General features: G+C 33.9%; 1 protein-coding gene across 1 annotated transcript in view; it reads right to left on the bottom strand.

The window, feature by feature from the left end:
- LOC123531045 (chitin synthase chs-2-like) overlaps positions 1–21030 on the bottom strand; it is a 58086-nt gene extending 37056 nt beyond the window's left edge. The window contains exon 1 of the mRNA XM_053535077.1: positions 20891–21030. The gene's annotated coding sequence lies outside the window, so the exon portion shown is untranslated. The remainder of the gene's footprint in view (positions 1–20890) is intronic.
- Positions 21031–22228: the final 1198 nt, after the last annotated feature.

Genomic DNA, 22228 nt, shown 5'->3' with positions numbered 1-22228 from the left:
GTTAGCTGTGTGTTTAACTTAATCGACGGAATGTTAATTATTATCGTTTTAAAATAACAAAGACTGCAATTATGAGACCACCCTGTTTTATTGCTGTATTTGTACATAGGCAAATAAAACAAGAGCTCGTAGAACACGAGATATCCCCTTGATGGATTCAATAGCTAAAAAAGGAACAGCAACCACTGGACGATTGACGTACTGACCTCAAATTAATAGTTACGGGTTATTTACCAGTCATGTGTGGCCTCCGTATCAAATGGGATCTTAGACCAAAGCATTCTCTAGTTATCTGGCAAAAAAACAACAGTTCTACTGTTCTGGGTCAATATGATTTTGATATTTGATCTACTGAACTCAAAATCAATTAGGGTCATTTGCTGGTCATGCTCAACTTCCCCATTTAGTTTCGTGATTCTAGGCACAAGCGTTCTAAAGTTATCGGCCGGAAACTGTTCACCTGTTCCGGGTCACTGTAACTTTGACCTTTCACTTTTGACCTACTGATCTCAAAATTAGGAAGATTTATCTGCTGATCATTGTCAACTACCCTGTTACGTCTCGTGACCCTAGGTCGAAGCGCTTTCAAATTATCGTCCTGAAACTGTTTAACTGTCCCGGTCATTGTGATCTTGACCTTCGACTTACTAACCTCAAAATCAATAGGGATCATCTGCTGGTCATGGTCAACCGCTCTGTAAGATTTGGTTATCCTATGCCCAAAGCTCGCAATTTATCGTCCAGAAACGTTTTAACTGTTCTTGGTCATTGTGACTATGACCTCAAAATTAATAAGGGTTATCAGCTGGTCATGATCACACTCTGTATTAAGTTTCTTGATCCTAGGCAAAGAGTTTTCAAGTTATCGTCCGGGAACCGTTTAACTGTTCGGGTCACTGTGACCTTGAACTTTGAGCTACTGATCTCAAAATCAATAGGAATCATTTGCTGGTCATGACCAACCTCCCATTCAACGTTCATGATCCTAATCTCAAACGTTCTTGAGTTATCATCCGGAAACCGATTGGTCTACGGGCGGACCGACCGACATCAGCAAAACAATATACCCCTCCTTCTTTGAACGGGGGCTAGGTATGCCGCATTCTAGTATTTCCCTGCGTTGTACACATAAATATTGAAAAGCACAATTTTGGAAAGGAAGATATTTCTTAAAAGATCGAGACTTTTTCTCACAAACACTAGTAACTTAAATCCATGTCGAAACGCATATACCTGTACGTGCTACTAACAATAGAAATCCTCCGCAGGCATAGCCGCAGAAAATAATGCATGTAAATAAATGTATATCATATGAGTTTCTTAGTATTCAGTCTACACCCTCACCCCGCCCCCATCTCCGGAACTCTCATCCGAAATCGTTAAAAAAAACCTAGCATGTGACATCATATATTGTTTTTAGTGTCTTCCCTCACGCCACAATGACATACCAACACTCATCCTTGATTTAGTATTTACATTTCTTACACTAGCATACATGTTATATCTTATATCATGCCTAAGTACCCCCCCCCCCCCCCCCCCCCCACACACACACTTAATTCATACCTAACCTCTCCTAAATAACCCATCTTCCCGAAAAAAATTACGTTTGTCAAACTTACTTATATCGTATATTGTGGCTAAGTTTCCTTGATATCCCATCGTCCCGTTACATTTTCAGTCAATTTTTTGCATTACAAAACATGTATGCATCTCATTTTTGTTCTTCTGTTACTCCCTTTAATATGTAAGTTCTTGTTTGAAATAATGTCTAGAGAACAATCTGGAGTCTTCTTCGCTGGAAAGTCGGCATATGAGTATTTTTGTTTACCGTGAAAGGCCTTTTTTTGCAAAACAATATCCTGAGTATCCAATTCTTTTTTTTTGTTTCGTTTATTTTTGTTGGGTTTAATGTTGCACAGACACAATTACAAGACTGATGGCGTCTTTCCAGTTTTGATGGTAGCGGGATACCTCAAGTGCATTTCCATGCATCACGGGCAGGTACCTGGGTAGAACTAACGGCCTTCAGTTAGCCAGCCACATGAAGGAGTATTCTGTTTCAGAGTTGTTTATCTAACAGTAGCTTTTCAGACGGTTTCTTTTCAATTTATATATAACTGATATAAGAAATGGAAATGCCAAATGATTCTTGAACGAAATAATTATCTTTCTCGCAAGTCTATTGCTTTATACCTGTAAATGGCTACTTATAATTATATTTAAAACAAATATATAAAATGATAATGAGTTCTTCTATTCATATTTTTCATCTCTTTTTAGAAATGAATTTCTGGTATAGAAATGGATAATTAAAAATAAGTAATTTGCAGAAGAGCAAACTACACGTTATTTGAGTCAACGAGAATAGTATAGTGTTTTTATTATTACCTTCATACAACTCGTACCGTTAGAGAAAGAGAATGTGATAAAACTCGAATATTTGAATATTGGAATCTGTGTTTAGGGGTTTATATATCAAAGGGTGATTTGTTTGTACATTGTAGCATAAAACTGCCGTTTTTGTCACTTTTAGGGGGTGTCTTAACAGCATTAAAAACATGTGTTAACGGAGAGATAATCGCTCTCAGGTGATGTTAAACACATTTTGAGTTTTTTTTTATGCGTCCCCTCCTCAAAATAGAAAATAAAACATCACATTTTTACGCTGAGGCTGCTGTGTTATCTTGCATGAGGTTTAAAACGTGCTAATGCGTCTTCCATATCAATACACCAAACAATACCCTGGAATCATCAAGACGCGTGACTTCCTAGGATGATTTATGTTTGTGTCGTTTGTTAATTAATGACCTCCAAATGTTGTTTTCGCATTAATAGGTTCGACTACTTTAGGGCTTTTTTTCTTGTCCGTCTATAAATTCGTAATATAATTTTAACATAAAAAAACTTACATCACCATTCACTATAACACAGCACAATATCCCTAGTACTGACAGATTTAAGTTGCACCAGTTTTGCATTCCGGTCTAGAAAGTCATTTATATGTTCAGGGACATAAACATTATAGCAAGAAGATAAAACCTTCGTTGTGAATAAGAAACTTGATAAAAGGTCATATTTGTTCAAGGATAATATCTCCTTTTATTTCATTAAAATTTACTACGCTGTTAATACAGGGATTTTTATTTTATGTAAAATTAAACAGGAAGCAGATGTCCAAATCAATTTTATGCATAATTACATGATTAGAAAAGCAATATTTTCAATATTGCATATGAATTCATAAAGTTAGAATCATAAAGGAGGTAACTGGAAACAATGAACTTGATATTAATTTCTACTGTGTTAATTAATTTTCAAAGCTTTGACATATTCATAAGACAATTATAATCGGCAACAGGACTGCACAAGAACCTAGTATTTTTTTTTTTTCGTAAAACATGTGGCAGCCACATTATACATTAAACATTAAGGCATTATAAGTCTGTAATTGCTAGTGCGCTCATTTCAAAAATATTTCAGTTTGCTTTAAGTAAACTTCATGGTCTCCACTAGTTTCAAGACGGTATAATCTGTGAGTTGCATCTAAAAGTTTTAATAGATCATTATAATAAAATCTATAACATTGTTTGTGTTCGTTCAAACAAAGGCGAAACGAAGGCCGACATTGGCAGATCACTACATAGTATAAATCATTTGGAACATTTAAATACTTTGGTTTTGTGCATATCATGCTAATATAATTTGTCAACTTTGTATTTAGTTAGTTATGATGAGTTCATGCGTATAGTTATACGTGCAGTTTTACATCACAAGCGGGCACCTGGGTAGAACCACCGACCTTCCTTAAGCCAGCTGAATTACTTCCTCACATGAAGAATTCAACGCCCCGTGTGTTGCTCTAACTCAAATCGATGAGAGGCAAGTGATTTGAAGTCAGAAATATTAACCACTCGGCCACAGAGGCCCCTAATTTGTCATTTAACCAAATAGACTTACAAAGGTTTTTACCAATATCTCAACCGAATGCTCTTGTTTATGTTTACTTTTGCTTTATTCATAAAATATAACGAACTTTTCTCGTGGAAACATGTTTCACGTTAGGGCTTCCGTGGCCGCTGAATTCGGATCAACACTAGGCGTGTAAAATCCCTTCATGTGAGGAAACTATCCAGATAGCATGTAGGAGGTCTGTGATGCTACCCAGACGCCTCTGTGTACCAGAAATAATTCTCGGAGGTACAGCTGTGATCATCTTCACCATGAAAATTTGGAAAGTCGCTGACACATGACTCATAATTGTCTCGGTAGGACGTTCAGCCACACACGCACGAACGCACGCATAAACACACGCACTTACGCACACATACACATTTTAATGTATTGCCACTTAGTTCCTCTATCAAATAGTGAATAATGTTTCGCCCATATAACTATCTCGCCATTTGTTACAGTTGAAAATCGCATATAAAACGAAATATGATGATATTAAAAAAATAAATGAAAGCTCGTGAATTTGCAAGTTAGAAAATATTAAAGGAACATGTAGGCTTTAATATTTTTTAAAGGTTATATTGAAAACAAGGACAAACAGGACAAACTACCAACAGGTAATGCCAAGTTCTAAAAACTTTTTTGTTTCATATCTTATCAAGAAAATCTGGAGTTGGAACGTTGAGTACAATTTTAAGGTAGTTAAATTTAGAACTATTATAGTGTCACTTTGTCGCAGACTATATCTAATCATGGCCCCCCCCCCCACCCCCCACCCTCCCCCGCCCCCACCCCATCCAGATATCAAGCTTTTCCAAGACAAAATTTTGCCAATTTGAAAGCATTACTAATTACAAAATTGATTCTGATTAAGGACACTTTAGATTAATAAATTCAAACTAGATCGTGAATAATTAGTCTTTGAGGATATGGTTCCTACATAAGCTTTTGACGGACAAATAGTAAACATTATAGATCAACATGAGCTGTCGAGTAAGATATATAATTTTGGACATTATACATAACCTAGATGCGTTCACAATCATATGAGACTAAACATTAGATATTATATAGTTCCGTTCACAGCAATATGATACTGAACATATGACATTATCCAGCTACGTTCAATACATTAGAACACTGGATATTATATATAATCTAATCCCACCCACTTCCGCAAAATACAGGAAATAATTATATATATGGCTCATTTCACTACATTATTATTGGATGTAAGACACAATCCAGCTCCGTTCACTACAATATGAGTCTGGACATAACACATTCCATTTTATGCTTACTGATGAAATACTGTTTTATCAGTGAGACATAATCCATATCACTCACTGCAAATAACTCACTGTAAATGCCGACTTGAACATTGTGTATGAATTTTAAATTATTTGCTTCAAACAGGATAAAACTGTAGTCGCACTTTGTTCTTTATTGTATATTTCTCGATTGAAATTATTTTACTTAATGACAATTTCATACCGTTATGCAGCAAAAAATAAAATAAAATGGAACTTTATGTTGTGTGCGTTTTTCTAATGTCACAACACGTCTGACGTCATGTCTGTTTCCCGCGCTGAGATTAAAATTTATTGCAAAATGCACATCTAAACGTAATTAAGCATAAGATAAAAAGAAAATGTGTTTGTTTTGAGTGAACATGGGATATATCTCACTTACGCGCTCAATGAAAACAAACAAACAAATGTCCTCTATATCTAGCTCCGTTCACTTATTTTTACTAATTTAGGATGCTGGACATATACGTTCACTACAACATGAAGCTGAACATTAGGCATTATCTAGCGCCGTACAATACCATATGATACTGGATATAAGACATAACCTAGGTCGTTGATTACATTATGATATTGGACACAAGACATTATATAGCTCCGTTCTCTACATTATGGAGCTGGACATTATATATTACCTAAACGCGTTCATTACAACCGTTCAGCAATTTAGGATACTGGACAGCTCCGTTCACTAAAATTAACAGTAACAGTATTTTCACGTTATTAAGATACGATACACTTTTAACAAGAAATAAAATTAGTTCTATAGATCATGTTTAATAAACCCTTATTTCAGAGAAGTAACACTGGCTTTCTAAATGTGGCCTTGAAATTTTAAGATGTAGAACAGGTATTTTCCTTTAGAAAAGACATGATTTGTCATTTTCACCCTATAAATACGAGGACAGACAGCTCATATTTATTGTTTTCAACGAAACGGTGTATTTATTGAGTGTCGAATAATGACTATATTTAGAAATAATGTTGCAAACTTGTTTAAAGATATTATTTTGGGAAATACTGTAACATAATAAGCGCATTCACAGTGTTTTTGCTAGACGACTTGAAAGTTTAACTGCAATAAGATTTTGTTATACATTGTTAAAATAATGCATCTAGCGGACGCACATAAACATGAATCAGCAGACCTATTGACTTTCAGCCGTTGCCAATTTTTTATATTCGTGTAAAATTGGCACATAATTTTACGGCAATACATTATCAGTTTTTTTTGTTTGTTTCTTTCTGTTTTTGTTTTTGTTGTGAAACAAGTTCTTTCTAAATCTATGCGCAATATAAAAAAAAAAAACCTTTCGATTTATTTTAATTTGTCTTTCAATACTATCCATACATGACACTAATACGTCATTTTGTTAATTGATACTAATTATGTTTAAATAATTACCATAGAGACAACACTATAATTACCGCCTTTTCGATATTATGTGTCTCATTGATATTTAAGGTATGGGCAGACACCTGGGAAGAACTGCCGATCTTCCGTAAACTCGCTGGATGGCTTCCTCGGTCATGAAGAATTCTACAACCATTACGAGGTTTCCAACACGTCGGTAAGGAGCAGAGCAAGTGATTCAAAGTAAGCGATTGTAACTGGAGACCCCCCCCCCCCCCCCCCCCCCCCACCCTCCCCTCTCTTGCATCCCCATTTATATTAAATCTTTATATTTAATAATACCATAAAGTACTATAAATACAGCTTCATTTTTAGAATAATCAAACCTTTGAAAGTTCAGTTAAATGCAAACGTGTTATCAATTCACGGAATATGTTGCTATTTATATATGTGACGTACGTACATAAATATTTCTATTTCTATGCATTGGTTAAAGTTTGATTTCTTTAGAGTTAATACAAAATCTGTATATGATCATATGTGTATTGAAATAGCTCAAGTCAAACCTGTATTAAGCAGCCAGCCAGTCAAGGGAGCGAAACAGTGTGACTGCTTTAGGCAGGTGACTGCATTTCAATTACAAGGCAAGGGTATATTTCATGGACGCACAGAGCACAGCATGCACAGTCAGAGCCATTCATCTAAAAGTAACCCCTCCATATGCATAAAACTCTAGTCATGGTTTGCGTCGAAAATTCACTACAAGTACATTTTAATGTTATGCAAGATGCCCAAAAATTGGGATAGGGTTGAGAAAGTGGTTCGAGTGGTGAAGGAGTAGCTTTAAATGATATCTTATCAGAAACTGACTTATCTTCAAACATAGTGCTTGTTGAAATTAGAACAAAAAATCAATTTGAGAAGTTAGCTGAGTGGCTGCAGGCAAGTAACTGATTAATACAGGTCACCGCTAAGACAGGTTCATCTGTAACATATAAACATTTCCCTTGTTTGTTTAATGTTTGCCATGTTTAAATGCCTAATGCATATACATTTGTATACCTTTACGTTTAAAATTAAATGTTTACTTAAAGCACAAAGCCTTAAATGTAATATCTTAATTTTAGATTAGCTAAAACATTGAAAAAAGTATTCTGTTAACTTAGGTAGATGAGTTGTTTTGATATTCCTTTTTTTGGTCTATGCATGTCACCTAAATTACGTTTCAGATTGTCAAACAACACTGCAGTTCGCAATACAGCATACACCAAATCAACCCGGAAGACATTTAAGTTTGATAAAAAAGGAACATATTCTAAAATCAGTAAAGAAATTTAATCCATTTATTTTTAAAGGTGGTTAATCAGTCTTTTATGGAGTAATGAACTGGACCGAAATGATCCTTAACGCATTTTTTTTTTTTTTGTGTTCACTGAATGTTTAATACATGTGCGAGTTTAGGCGAGGGTGTTTTTAATATTTTGATTTCCCTACCCTGGTTGCCCAACAAACATATTTAGCCTAAGGAATGGTTTGAATATAAGAACGTTAACTTTGTATTATATCTGTCAAGGATTAACATTAACAAATATATATCTAGCCAAAATTCATTTCATAATAAAGGAGGAAAATTACAATGTTCCGTAAAATTGATAAAACATTCATTTCTAATAGGAATCTAACACTATGTAATGGACGATCTGTTTGTTTGTTCATAACGAAATACACTAAAAATGTAAAATGTCATAAATTCATGCTTAAATTGATTTAGCACCTTTAAGATACTGAACATTTTCCTCTATTATACCACAGTCACACATACGACGCGGATAGCTACGTTTAGCCACGGATAGAAACGTGGTAATCCGTATCGATCCGTACCTCAAAGTAGTAATCCGTATCAATCCGTATTAACAATTGGTCGGAACGTAGTCAAGACGTACTCCAAACTTGCAAGTTTCTCCAACTTTTGAATATGCACAAAAGTTTAAGCGATCCGTAGCCATTTGAGCGTGACTTAGTCCAACGTGGTTGAAACTTATGCATCCGTAGTTAAACGTACAAAACGTAGTTATCCGTACTGAAACGTACCTTGCCGTAGTTTGACATGATGTTAAAGCTAATCGTTATGAAAACGCTGGCTACACGTGGCCTATTTATATGAAACTTACCGACCCGTTACTAAACCTTAATGCGAACGTAGTCATGTGTATTGATTCGTAGCTTAACGTTGTGATCCTAGGCTGTACCTTAAGCTAGTTCAACGTAGTTCACCGAAGATCCGTCCACGCGCTGGGCAAGTTGTCAGGAGCAGTAAAACGTAGTTCAACGTAGTACGCCGTACCTATCCGTATTTATTCGCGTCCTGTATCTTTTTGTTCCCCGTTTCTCACCATTTGTCCCATACTAAGACTTCCTGTTCCGTACTTATCCTTGTCCACTCGCCAACAGATCATTCCCATCCGCACCGTACCTCAACGCACGGACATATCCATTTGTTTGACTGTAGCTTAAATCCATGCATTTTACGAAAAATACCTTTAAAACGATTACCTTTCAATGTTAGGAATAAAAGAGTTTAAAGGGAGATAGCAATGATACTATATCTTCTTAATAATAACCTGATTATCTCCTTTTAAACATAATCTTTATTATAGGATCATCACCACGTTTAATGAACATGTCAAAATTTGAAAATATGTGTATAAGAAAGCTTGAGGTAATCTTTCATTGTAATCAGACTCAGATTTAATACCATTCTGTACTTTCAAAACAAATCCATTTCATATTATAAGTTGAAAATAAATCAGTTTCTGATAAATATTATTTAAAGCGACTCACCTAAAATTGGGCTGCCATTTCTAAACATTTTTGGCATTGACGACACAAATATTAAAGTGCGTGAAAGTAGCTGGTGGATACTATTAAAGATAAATGTTGATTTTCTACATTATTTTAGAGGCGTTACAATGGTTTATTCAATTTTACCCAAGATATATTGTAATTTATTAGAATATAGTGCAAAAAATCATACGTAAATAAGATTGTTCCACTGATCAAATTTCATAGTACAGTGTAACTTCCGAAAACCGAACGACCTCCGGACCAGCCTAAAAGTTCGGTTTTTGGAAGTTTCCGGAATTCAGAAGTTTGAAAGTTTGTAGGCAACGTGGACGTGGTGCACAAGAGTTATGTTTTCTTACACGTAGGATGAAGGAGATTTTTATCCTTTTTAACTTTACAATTTCATATTAATTTATAAATTAATTAGATAATTAATTAATTATTTACAAACATTAAGGATAGTAAATACATAAATAACAAATATAAAAAGAAACAACAGAACTTTAATACAATAGCATTTACGCAAACATTTTCCACTTACATTTTACCATCTTTGGACCCGAGTTCGTCAACATTAAATTTTAATTAATGTTGATAATGCATAGTTTAATCGATGTAACTAAATCATTTAAAACATCCATCTTTCTTTCGTTCAGACATTAAGAAAGTTTTTAACACATAAGATATTTAATTCATCACGTTTTCATAAATTGAATACAAATGAAAATAATCGCTAATTACTTCCTCACTTTTGCATCAAATGATCATTGTGATTATATAGCGTGTCAAAATAAACCCGCACCGCTAATAAATAAACAAAAGAACATGTGTACAGCGTTTCTTGATTATCAGGTGATGCTTTTAAACAAACAAATATTTTGCTGTTCGGTTTTCAGAAGTCAATTTTAGTGTTAAAATATAAACGGTGCTTCAAATATCGTCCGGTTTTCAGAATTCGGAAGTTCCGGTTTTCAGAGGTTAAAAATATATAGAAATAAGAACAGAAAAAACGGGACTTTGAGATTCGTGCGGTTTTCAAAGGTTTCCGGTTTTCAGAAGGTCCGGTTTTCGGAAGTTACACTGTACTGATATTTAATGGATTTTTGAGACATAAGTTACCTTAAATCTTGCATCACACACCATCTGAAATGGGTTAATATTGCATGGAACAGAAGTCTTTTTTTTTGAAAATTTACAAAATAACAGAGAACGTTCCGTCATCTTTATGCTATTAAAAAGATTGTATGTCTGTACTGTACTCTGGGATGGGGGAATGAGGCATGACGAAAACTACACCAGACACCATCTCATTAACTAACCTAGTTGCTTCCAGAACTTACACTGACACCCATAGAACTGATACTGACTCGCCCATAACTAACACTGACACCCCCAGAATTAACATCAATTCGCTCACACGTCTGAAACTTATTTCGAAGCCAACCGAAATACTAGTAAGAACTAACACAGACACCCAAAGAATATCTATATCAATGTTGATACTAGCTAATGAAGTTCTGTTCCACTGATATAAAATGCTAAAAGTAAGGCATCCCTGAACCCGCAGTGGAATAGGCAGTCTCCTGCACCCCTCCGTTTCGACTGAAAAAGGCCAACTACGCCAATGTATGGCCAGCTACACCACTGCATGTATTCAATAATAATCCTCCACATAATGCCCGGTCAGTATTGTACATGTGTATAAATACAGTATAGCAATAGATGTATAGAAAACAAACAATAGGATATGATCAAGGCATCAGTGTTATCATGGGCACTCGGGTGGAAATAACTAAAGTACAGTTAGGGACCAAAAGTTTTGTTCCACTTTTATTCTTTCCGTTTCGTTTATTTTCAAAAATGTCAATAAAACTGATAATGTGCATGGTATCTGTTTATTTGTTGTGTTAAAATATTTCATAGTAGACATATCTTAAATACCAATGCTTATTTTAACTAAAAATACACATCTTAAATTTTTCAAAAATATGACCCTTTCTTACAAACTGTTCGAATTTCAAGAAAACGAATATAAAATAAAACTATTTTTTGTGACAGTTTGATAAGAATATAACTTATTTATCAGTATTTGAAGCTGTTATATAAAACTATCAGCTACTGAAGTCAAGAAATAGCATTGAACTTAGGGCAAAATCCCAAGCATAATGTCCGATGTCCTTTGTAAATGCACTTGCAACTATACTTTCTACACCAATACTACGAGGGTCCAGCAAAAAGGTTCTGACACTAGTCTAATGGGCTTCCGTGATTCTATCCCAGGTAGTTTTTTTTAATCTTTTCATGCACTTGAATGATATTTCCAATAGCTAACGATATCCGTTTATTTCGTACAAATTGCTTTTCAAACCACCAAGATATTTCAAATTGAATTACATGCAGTAGAGATAGTACCTATTTTTTTTTAATCACTAGGACAGCGGTATGAACTTAAAAAGCTTTGAAATGAAGGCAAATATCCATATATTTCTCAAAAATAGGTATATTTACAATATTTTAACAGGAAGTGTACGATCATTTTTCATATAAAAGAAAATTTTCTGATCAAGGAAATGTAACTTTTCTTAATCATTGGGAGCAGAAAAATCAAAGGGACATAATACATTGAATATTTTCTATTTAGGTGTATTTAATTTAACACTCAACGGTGATCTGCATAATTGCTAAATAATGATTCATAATATTGTTTGCTAAAAATATAGAACATTTGGAATGATAAACTGCAAAAACATGCTGTAACAGAATGCAAATATTTAAGCTCTGACCGGAACTCGAACCAAGGACCTCTTACTCATAAGGCAGACACTCTACTTCCCACCCCTTTGACAGCAGTAGCTAGTCAGTTTAAGTGCACCCCTATTCTCTCCCCGACTACATTACTGGAACAATTTTGTGACAACAACATAGCAGGATACATATGGTCGTTGTACTGCAGATTATCGGCGAATTGGCTTTGTTAACTTACAGCAAATTTCGTGTAAAGAAAAAGTATAATCTAATTTTGCCTACATTTTAATTGGTCTGCCAAAATTTCTTTGACGTGTTTCTTAGAATATGAACTTACTAACTGGTAGTACCAGTTAAATATAACGGATACAGAATTTTTTATATTTCACCCTTTTAGCAGCAGGCGAAAGGCTAAGACCGGGAACTTTGTCCAAGCTTAAGCAGTAATTTTACAGGCTTCGACCGGATTTCTTTTGATAGGCAATTACAGTTACAAATAAAATAGTTTTCTGCAACACACAAAGTCATTAGCATTTACGGTCAATCAGTTTTATGACTAAGATCGACGGTCATTTAATCATACCAGTGATTCATAGACAGAGTACGTTGGTGCACTTGAAATCAAAGCGCTGAAAGAACAGAAATGTTGAAACCTATCGATATGCTGTTAACAAATTATAATCTGAAGAAATACATGTTGTTCTGGTAGTGTGTATGTAGCCTTCAATTTCACGGGAGTTGGTACTGAAGGCATGAAGGTAGTTATTCGTTGGATATATATATATATATATATATAAATATATATAGTGTAATTTTCCCGACTAGTAAATGTCATTTTCATGTCAAATATCAGCTTTATTGATTGTAAAGAAGAATGTGTGCTGACGTTTTTAAGCTACGTTATATGCTTTAATATGTTAGCCGAAGCTATTTGGTAAAATGAAAGTAAAAGTATGTATTTCCTGATGTCTACCTATACAATATAAGCGTTTCCATCACGTGTATCAGTCTCGTGACCATGACTTTTTCTACACAAAGAGCTAGATTTTTAAAGTAGTAAAATATATCCCTGATATCGATCTAGAATCTGAGCAGACGATTTAATGAGAATAATATTGGGTAAGTCAAGGTCTGTGCACCCTGAACAATGGGAACAATGGAGGGTAGATCAATGCAGCCTAAACAACGGCACTGGTGACGAACTCGCTTAGTCAAGACTAAATCAGTAGCAGTATTAAAGAAAACAAAATCATTGTGTACATAAATGCGCCCTGGGTGTTCTTAAACTGCGCTTATCATTTAAGAAAGATAAAACAAACAAACGGACCATTGTTGTCCTACTGCTCACCAGGGTATCAGACGCTATTCTCCAAGTAATCACATCTCAAACAGTTAAACTCCAATATCATTTATGTTTGCCATGTGTCAAGTTTTTTCTATGATTGTTACTTGAAGCATATTTCAAAGAATGGTGTTAAATTAGTAAATCAAAAGGATTATTTACAAGATGAATATTGGCATTCCATGTAAATCGTAAATGTGTCTCGATTTTAGTGGGACTTGACGATGGCGTTAAACAACGTTATGTCAGTTCTTGATTTGTATTACAAATGTTGTTGAATTAAAATCATGTTATGATGTAGAAATTTACTCGAAATTTGTCATTTTGATAAAGGGCATAAGGCCGAAACAATAATGAAACAGATTGAAAACCACATGGTCTTTACAATAGATCGTTAAGCAAAATAGAATCAAAGCAGTACATAACGAGTGATTAGTTATGTAAAATATCACATGGGGGTGTTTTTCTCGATGTTGGCCTACATATCTGTCCCCGATAATGTTTGATTTCATTTAAGCAAAATAGAATCAAAGCATCATAAGGGGGGGGGGGGGGGGGGGGGGGGGGGGGTGCATTTCAATTCATGTGCCCCGTGAGCGTTTTGCATAGTGACTTGCCGCTATATCAGATCAATATATATCTTCTGAAAAAAAAATAAGCATAGGAAAAATCCCTATTCCTAAATTGTAAAAAAAACATTCATAACACGATTTCCATTCTTTAGTTCTTTTTTATCTGTGCGGAAGTAGAAACAGCAGGGTTTTGGCTTTTGGGGTAGATAGATTAAGTGTCTAGTTTGGTGGACCCCACTGACTTCTTCTTTTGTTTTAGCAGGTTCGGTCGTGTAGAAACGTTTTTTACAAGGTAGCGATTTAAAAAGCAACAACCTTTGAAATAAAGAAGTGGGGTTGCAACACTTTTAATGTATTGTTGTCACTATTAAGCCGTGACATCAATACATTGTATTTCTAGTGTCGGCTAAACTAGAATTTGATTTCGCAGAAATGAGTAGAATTATAAAACCCGTGCTCCAAGAGTTGTGAACTGATACAATAAAGTAATGTAGCAAATATATACTACAACTGTGTTTACATAAATATAGGAAATCTTTAACAAATATTTTGACTCAATTTTATATCAATCGTGAAAAAATATCAAAAGATATAATTAAATATAGGAAATAAATAATACTAATCGGTCATTATAAAAGCTGTACAAATGTTTAAGATAATAAGCAATGGAAGCGAAAAGATAAAAAACGCCCCTGTTTTGCCAAGAGAACCGTAAGTTCGAAAAAGTGATGAACGCAATTTTCTTCCTTCAATTCAAGTGGGGCAGTCGTTCAAGGGCCTTGTCCATCTGGTTAACAGTCACTGGACGTTTCTACAAGAACTCTGTAAAAAATGTGTGTCGGTAAGGAGGAGGTGGGGAATATACTTTAAAAGTTTGTAATGTATATAATTTGAAAAACGTAGTACTTAAGAAATCTGAACACAATGAAAGAAAATTTTGCAGGACCCTTACATAATATTTGATTTTAATATAACTGTCGGCTTAAATACCAAATAGTTATTCAGTTTTGTAATACACGTGTATTTTACATTGTGTGCTCTTGGTGATTAAGTGGAGATTGTACCCGAAAGTTCAAATTGCATCTGATATTATTGTCTGTTGAAAACTTGATACAGGAGTACCTCAGGTATATAATGATTTAACTTTCATTTTTATGCTTAAAGTCAATACTAAATCCGAAATTTTTTGTCCTACTTCGAAAAGTAAGGCAGTGACAGATAACTCTTCTAGGACTTTTTAGTTATATGAACAAAGTGCTTATAAATTCAGATGTGTTTCCCTAAAATATAAGTTACTTCAAGATATATGAATAATCTTTCAAACAAAAAAAAATCAGCATTACCTTTCATTTTCGAACGAAATAATTCAAAGAATTATTTTTATTCTTTACAGCCGATAATATACAGGTATGGCATAATCATAGGAAAGAAAACATAATTCGTGAGAAAAGATATAAATAAACTATAAGAATTTTACGACATCGAATCCCTCAACATTTTACAAAATTCTTTTGCCAAGAATAATCAAGGCCTCAAAATGTATGAGTTAAAAACAGAACGATATAAAAAATTTATATTCTATTTGATGGTCATACCAATAACTGTGCCGAAAGAAATTATTACACTTATTTTATGACACGCACCTTGTGTTTACAAAATTAATGTACCTAATTTGCATATTGAACAAGGCGTGCGGAATCGCATTTACCTTGCGTAATATGCCGTTACAGAAACTTCTGTTAATATAATGCAGTGCAGACGTTCTTTTGTATAAATAAAATAGTTGGGTCTTCCTCCACCATAAAAGCTGGAAAGTCGCCATATGACATATAATTGTGCCGACGCCACGTTTCACCTTGCACAATAAATAAATACAGCTTGGATACCTTTGGTGCGTTAACGCATGATATGATTTATAGCGTCAGTATATGTGTGCCGTACCTTAAATTCACCAGTCGATAAAATGTACAATGATACTGACTGCAGGTGGTTATTACGTTTGTGTTAAACATGTCAGAAGCCAAAATAAAGCTTATTATAAGAATAAATTGGCATCTGTGGTGGCTGATAATCGATTCCAATAAAACTGGCATCAATGCTGAGAAAATTGTCCCCTTCTTTAGCCAAAATCTTAGGATACTAACCATCTGTTTACGTATGGTTAAGGCGAATGTCTCTGAAAAGTGGATGCAACCTTATATTCGATGGCTCTATAATCTGTGACAAAGACAGAAGACACTAATAAAGTGTAATACTCCGTAATTCTTTTCTCCTAAATTCTAAAAGGAGGGAGTGGAATTTGGAATGTAATGTGGAGACTGACATCTCAATTGGTACATGTAGAATTTGTTTCAAGATTCACCTTACATTAATTATTGTGAAAAGTACTTTTGTATCAGATATAGGATGCGATATACAATTTTCATGCTTATTGTACATGTAAAGGGGAGCAATCGCCTAACACGTTGTTATCGGTGAGCGTTGAAAAATATTTCTGAAAAAATATAGCAAATCCTCATATCATATAACTACATTTCTAGAAGTTAAAAACATGTACAAGTAACTATTTTTGCGAAATTAAATTGACAAGCTTGTGAGACAATATGATACGATATTTTTGTGATTTGACAAGAATTCAATGAAATAAAATCACTGTTTTTGTCAGTTTACATTGAGACAACAAAATCTGTCATTTGAAAACGACCGATTTTAAATTAACAGGTGAGAAATAAAAAAATGTTGCCAACTATAATTACATTGTCCGAACTGGCGAACTGAAATATAATAGACTGACTTCAGATAAACCCCGCGTTTCAAAACGTCCAAATATAATACGTTTCTACATTTGAATGCAAAAGCGTATGTTCGAATCATAAGTAGTTTGATATTTTTATCGGGTGTACACTTCAGCAAAGCCAATGATATACCAGAATATCTCCACTAACAAACCAAATCAAATCTATTGATACTTATTATTTGTAAAAAATATACCATGTCTTGTGAAAAAGGTCATTTGAACTTTGTATATGTATATGTATACTTTTCTGTTACTGTAACATGTAACCAGAGTTAAATAAAGTGATGGCATATTATGTCATGTTAGGTTATGCTAAACAACAACAATTGAAACGTACACAGCAATATCGAAATGTAAGAACAACATATATATGTCTTAGAACTACTAGTGTTAACTAAACTCTAAATTTGTACTCGTGGCCATACCACCTGTGAGTGTTGTAATATCTCTCCATGAAAGATATTTGCGCTCTTAAATATTGTTCTCTGGGTATATTGTCTATTCTCAAAGCGAAAAACATTTCGAGTTTACACTGATACAAACAAATATTCCCTATTAGTCAACTGACAGGTTTTTAGTATTTCCATCATTTCACAGATCATGTTTACTAATCTTATCACTAAGATCAAGTAGCAAATCTGAGATCGAAGTCGTTTTACTGATAAGAAGTAATTTCTGCCATTTGAGCGACCAACAGTTACACGCAGAGTAGTAATTCCAGTTCAAAAGCTACTCGCCCAAAGTTTATATGACAATTTGTCACATGTTCATTTCCACCAAGTTTAGAATGTAATGAATATACGACACTAAAAATGTTAAAGTGGGTGGAAATAAGAGTTAGATGCTGACAAAAATGCAAGAAGAATGTATTTTCTGTATTATTTCAAAAGTGTTGCAATGGTTACTACCTTCTGCACATTGTGTTTGTTTTTTATAAGAATATCTTGCAAAAAATCTTATTTCAACTTCACCATCTTCTATTTAAATAAAAAACGGTAATAAAATTGACATATCCGTGTCATTTTAAGATTTCATCAAATTTTATAACAATATACTTTTAATGCGCTTGTTCTCGGACTTCTTTTCACTGTCTCTGTGTGGAATAATAGTTTGTAATATAAAGAAAACATTTCAGTCAAATTAAGTATTATTATATTTGTTTGTTCCTTGGCAATCTACTTAATTCTTATGAAGAAGTGAACAATAATGACTCGGAGATTACAGTATTTGACAACTAATTCAAAGTGAAATAAATATGTTCTTTCTTTATAATTGGTGATAACATTTATTTTACAATGGCGTAATAGGCTACTAAATTATCTGTATTATATTTCAGAAGACCTTCGACAAAATTCTTAAATATTATAAAATTAAGATTTCAGGGTAATACTTAGTTTAAGATGTCGCTGAGATACAATCACAGTCACTCTATGTTTTTAATATTTGTCTTATGGTTCAATATAATTGCTGGTACAATGTCTACACAGTGCTAACGTTAAAGCCTGGTTGTATTAAATTTCTGAAAATGACATTTTGCGCTTGGGTATATGTTATTTCATGTTTATGTATAGGGCGACTTGACACATAAAGTATGTGCTCTTCACCACTGTACCTATGAGTCGTGCAACATCAAGTTGTAATAATGAAATGAATGAACTGGCACGCAGAAAAGTGCCATACAAATATTCCACATGAAAATGCAAACACAACCAGCCGTGTCCAACTGTATAAAAACAGTTTGGTTAATTCCGACTAGATACTGAAACGTAAAATTATTATCACTTCCAAATGTTATGTATCAACACATCCTGACATGTACAACAGTAGCCCGACGAACTCCACGGAAACACTACCAGATAAATTCCCTTGCGAAGAATTAATGGCAAGTTAAGGCCTTTACGCGCGCGCAACGCTCCTTGCCTATCTGGCCCGAATCCGAAGCAACCCCGAAGCAAAACTGTTCACATGTCTTCTTCAAAGTTAATATGGAGATTTTTGTAAACCATTTGTTTTAAATCATTATTCATTTTGTGTAAGAACCTGGCTAGATCCTTATTGAAGGTGGCTACCAGTTTAACCGTGCAATCATTTTGAATATCGTAGATAATAAGACAAAAGTGTTTGTAGTAATTGTGATGATCATCTTATCTGCCTTCTATTCCCAAAAATATTTTATATTATGTGTCATTGGTTACTTGCATTTGATTCAGATCAAAACGGCTGCTGTTTGCCATCCAAAAAACATCTTCTGATTCAACAAACAATCTATCCATCCTAATACCCATGTGATCCTAAAACAATTCAGGCGGCGAGACCACACCTGAAATCCGAAACCACACTAACCTATATCTCAACCCTAAGACAACAACAACAATCCTCTCCAAATTGTGCCAATGCGAGATACTTACCTTTACACAATAAGTGAAACCATTAGGGCACCGCCATAGAACCATGTAAACTAAAATTCCAAGTATGTATCCAATTTTCGTCCGAATCTTGAATAGAAACTCTAATATTTAAACAATTTCAACGACCAAAAGCCTCTAGATCACCCATTCGTCCAGACCCCGGTCAAACCGTACGAACCTCGCCTGCCCGAACTAAACTGAACCAAGCAGAAATGCGCCGAAACTCTCCCCAAAAATGCAGAGATACACCGCAACATAAAATCAAGCAGAACCAATTACCAAAACATGTTCCGGATCTTGGAAAACTATCCCGGCAAAAATATCGTCCAAACAAAATGTTAAGCCATCACCCGCAAAAACTACACGCAACGTAGGTGACCCCCAAAAAAACTCAGACAAGCGTCAAATGTCAGTATCTAATCAAAATTTTTAGTTAATATATTGAGAAATAAAGCATACAGTAAAATCTAATTTGAATCATAGAGTGAACAGGTGCCGGAAACAACCGTACGTTGCATTAAACTTCCATATACCTAAAAATGTAAACATGCCCGCAAGCTCACATTCCCAGTTAATTTATACATAAGCAATGCATTGACCAGTTTCCATTGAAATGTATGTTTTGTATCGTAACACGAGTTCCAGAATAATTTCTTTATTACAATTACTTTTTGCGCGGCTAAGTGAAATAAATATGTTCTTTCTTTATAATTGGTGATAACATTTATTTTACAATGGCGTAACAGGCTACTAAATTATCTGTATTATATTTCAGACGACCTTCGACAAAACTCTTAAATATTATAAAATTAAGATTTCAGGGTAATACTTAGTTTAAGATGTCGCTGAGATACAATCACAGTCACTCTATGTTTTTAATATTTGTCTTATGATTCAATATAATTGCTGGTACAATGTCTACCCAATGCTAACGTTAAAGCCTGGTTGTTTTAAATTTCTGAAAATGACTTTTTGGGTTAGGGTATATGTTATATACAATGAGCATATGGACATGGAAATGTGTCCTTATATAACCAGGTTTGCATTTTATTTTACATAACTCAAAGTAGGGCTAAAAGAGGGACATTTTAAATTTTCTTTATAAGCGAAAATTAACCGAAAATTCTTGTTCGTTACGTTTGAAGTTAAATGCAAAGCGTGAACTTTCGGTTTCGGTGTTATGGTTTTTGGACGTTGACAATTCACACTCAAATCAGGTTTACCAAATGCCTTAATTAAATGAAATTGTTTACCAAACTCCTTTATAAAATGTTACTAAATACTAAAATAAACATTAAATAATCTCGGCCCTCTTACCTCAGTCTGAGTATGATACAAAGATGATTGAATGTCAAAACCGTACCTAATATTTATAGGTGTCAAACTATTTTAATATGGTAAATAGTTGAGTGAGTAGATCTTTATGTTATCATTTAAGAGGACAAACCTTAGGCTCTTACCATTTCGGTTTCGATATTATAATATTTAAAACTGGCAAATAAGGTATCAAAATATTTCTAAGCAGTATAAATATTAAATGTTAAGTTTAATAATTAAATTGTACCTTTCTAAAATATGACTGCCTAGAAAATTAATCCAGTTATTTTCGTTTTTCCAACGTTGCTATAAGCCAGTTTTGTAAAACATTGTAAACTTCTATCAGTAGAAGTTTACGTGACATAAGCACACACCTCGCTGAAAATCTATGGTTAGAGTATACAAAGTTAGTCATGTGTTAAAGCTAGTCAATTGAACCTTTATTCTCATTATATGACGTTACAAAGACTACCCAATTTTATCCTACCTTAATGCGAAATAAAGGGCAAAACGTAGGGGTAGAAAATACTAAATAAACTTTTGCCGGATTTCTTTTGTTTTCTTTTTTCTTTTTTCAAAATAAGGCCTGCTTGTGTTTGAGAATAACTGTTAAAATAGATATTTATGCAATTATTTTTATTAATGCGTTTTTATTATGTACGTGATATTATGCCACTAATGTTTAGCGTATGCATACCGTATTTGCATTTATCACAAAAAGTGTTTCTAACGGAAACGCTCGGAGAAACGGCAATTGACTCATCTATAGCGCATTTTCAGGATTTTAGCTTTATGCACTAAAAATCAAGAAATAATGCATCTGGAATGGAATTTATTGAATAAAATCATCGAGGAAACGGTTCCTACACAATGTATATTGTTTATGCCAGGCACCGTTATGGCGTGTGTAAGTTTAAGTCATGTCTATTGTTTGTTTGGTGAGAATGAGTATCGGACTTGCAACTGGACTTCGGATAAAACTTCACTTGGCAGCAAATTAAAATTATTCGTTTTCATTCAGAAGTATAGACGGGTCGGGTACAAACACAAATTTAGCCTTTGATTTTCTGCTTTTATTCTATAATATTTGGGATTTTAAAGACCAATTTCAATGCAGTATTTGTGTAATTTTGAAGGCGTATTAATTTATAAATACAAAGCAGACAGACATCTAGTTCATGATAAATTTTGAATTTTAATAAAAATTTTTTTAATGATTTTAAATCAGAATGTAGGATAAATAGAATATTAGGTTACTAGAGCAACGACTTTTATATTTTCTCCGACATTACCTGATGAATTTAAATTTATAAGACAGTAACCTAATATTCTCTTTTTATTGCTGTATTTGTCCACAGGCAAGAATTTTTATAAAATCAAGGCAAATCCTATATTTCCTTTCGAACTATACATTTATATTGAAAAGCACATTTCTGTAGAGAAAAATATTTTTGAATGGATAGACAGCCTCAGTAAATTTGTCTCACAAAGACTAGTAACTTAAATTCATGTCAAAACGTATATATATGTACTATAGAAACTTGAAACCCCAAACCCCTTTCATTTAGAAAGAGTCACTTTCAAT

Source organism: Mercenaria mercenaria, unplaced genomic scaffold (genome assembly GCF_021730395.1).
Source record: "Mercenaria mercenaria strain notata unplaced genomic scaffold, MADL_Memer_1 contig_4446, whole genome shotgun sequence".
NCBI lineage: Eukaryota > Metazoa > Mollusca > Bivalvia > Venerida > Veneridae > Mercenaria > Mercenaria mercenaria.
The sequence above is the reverse complement of the archived record's forward strand: the minus strand, read 5'-3'. Positions and strand labels throughout refer to the sequence as shown.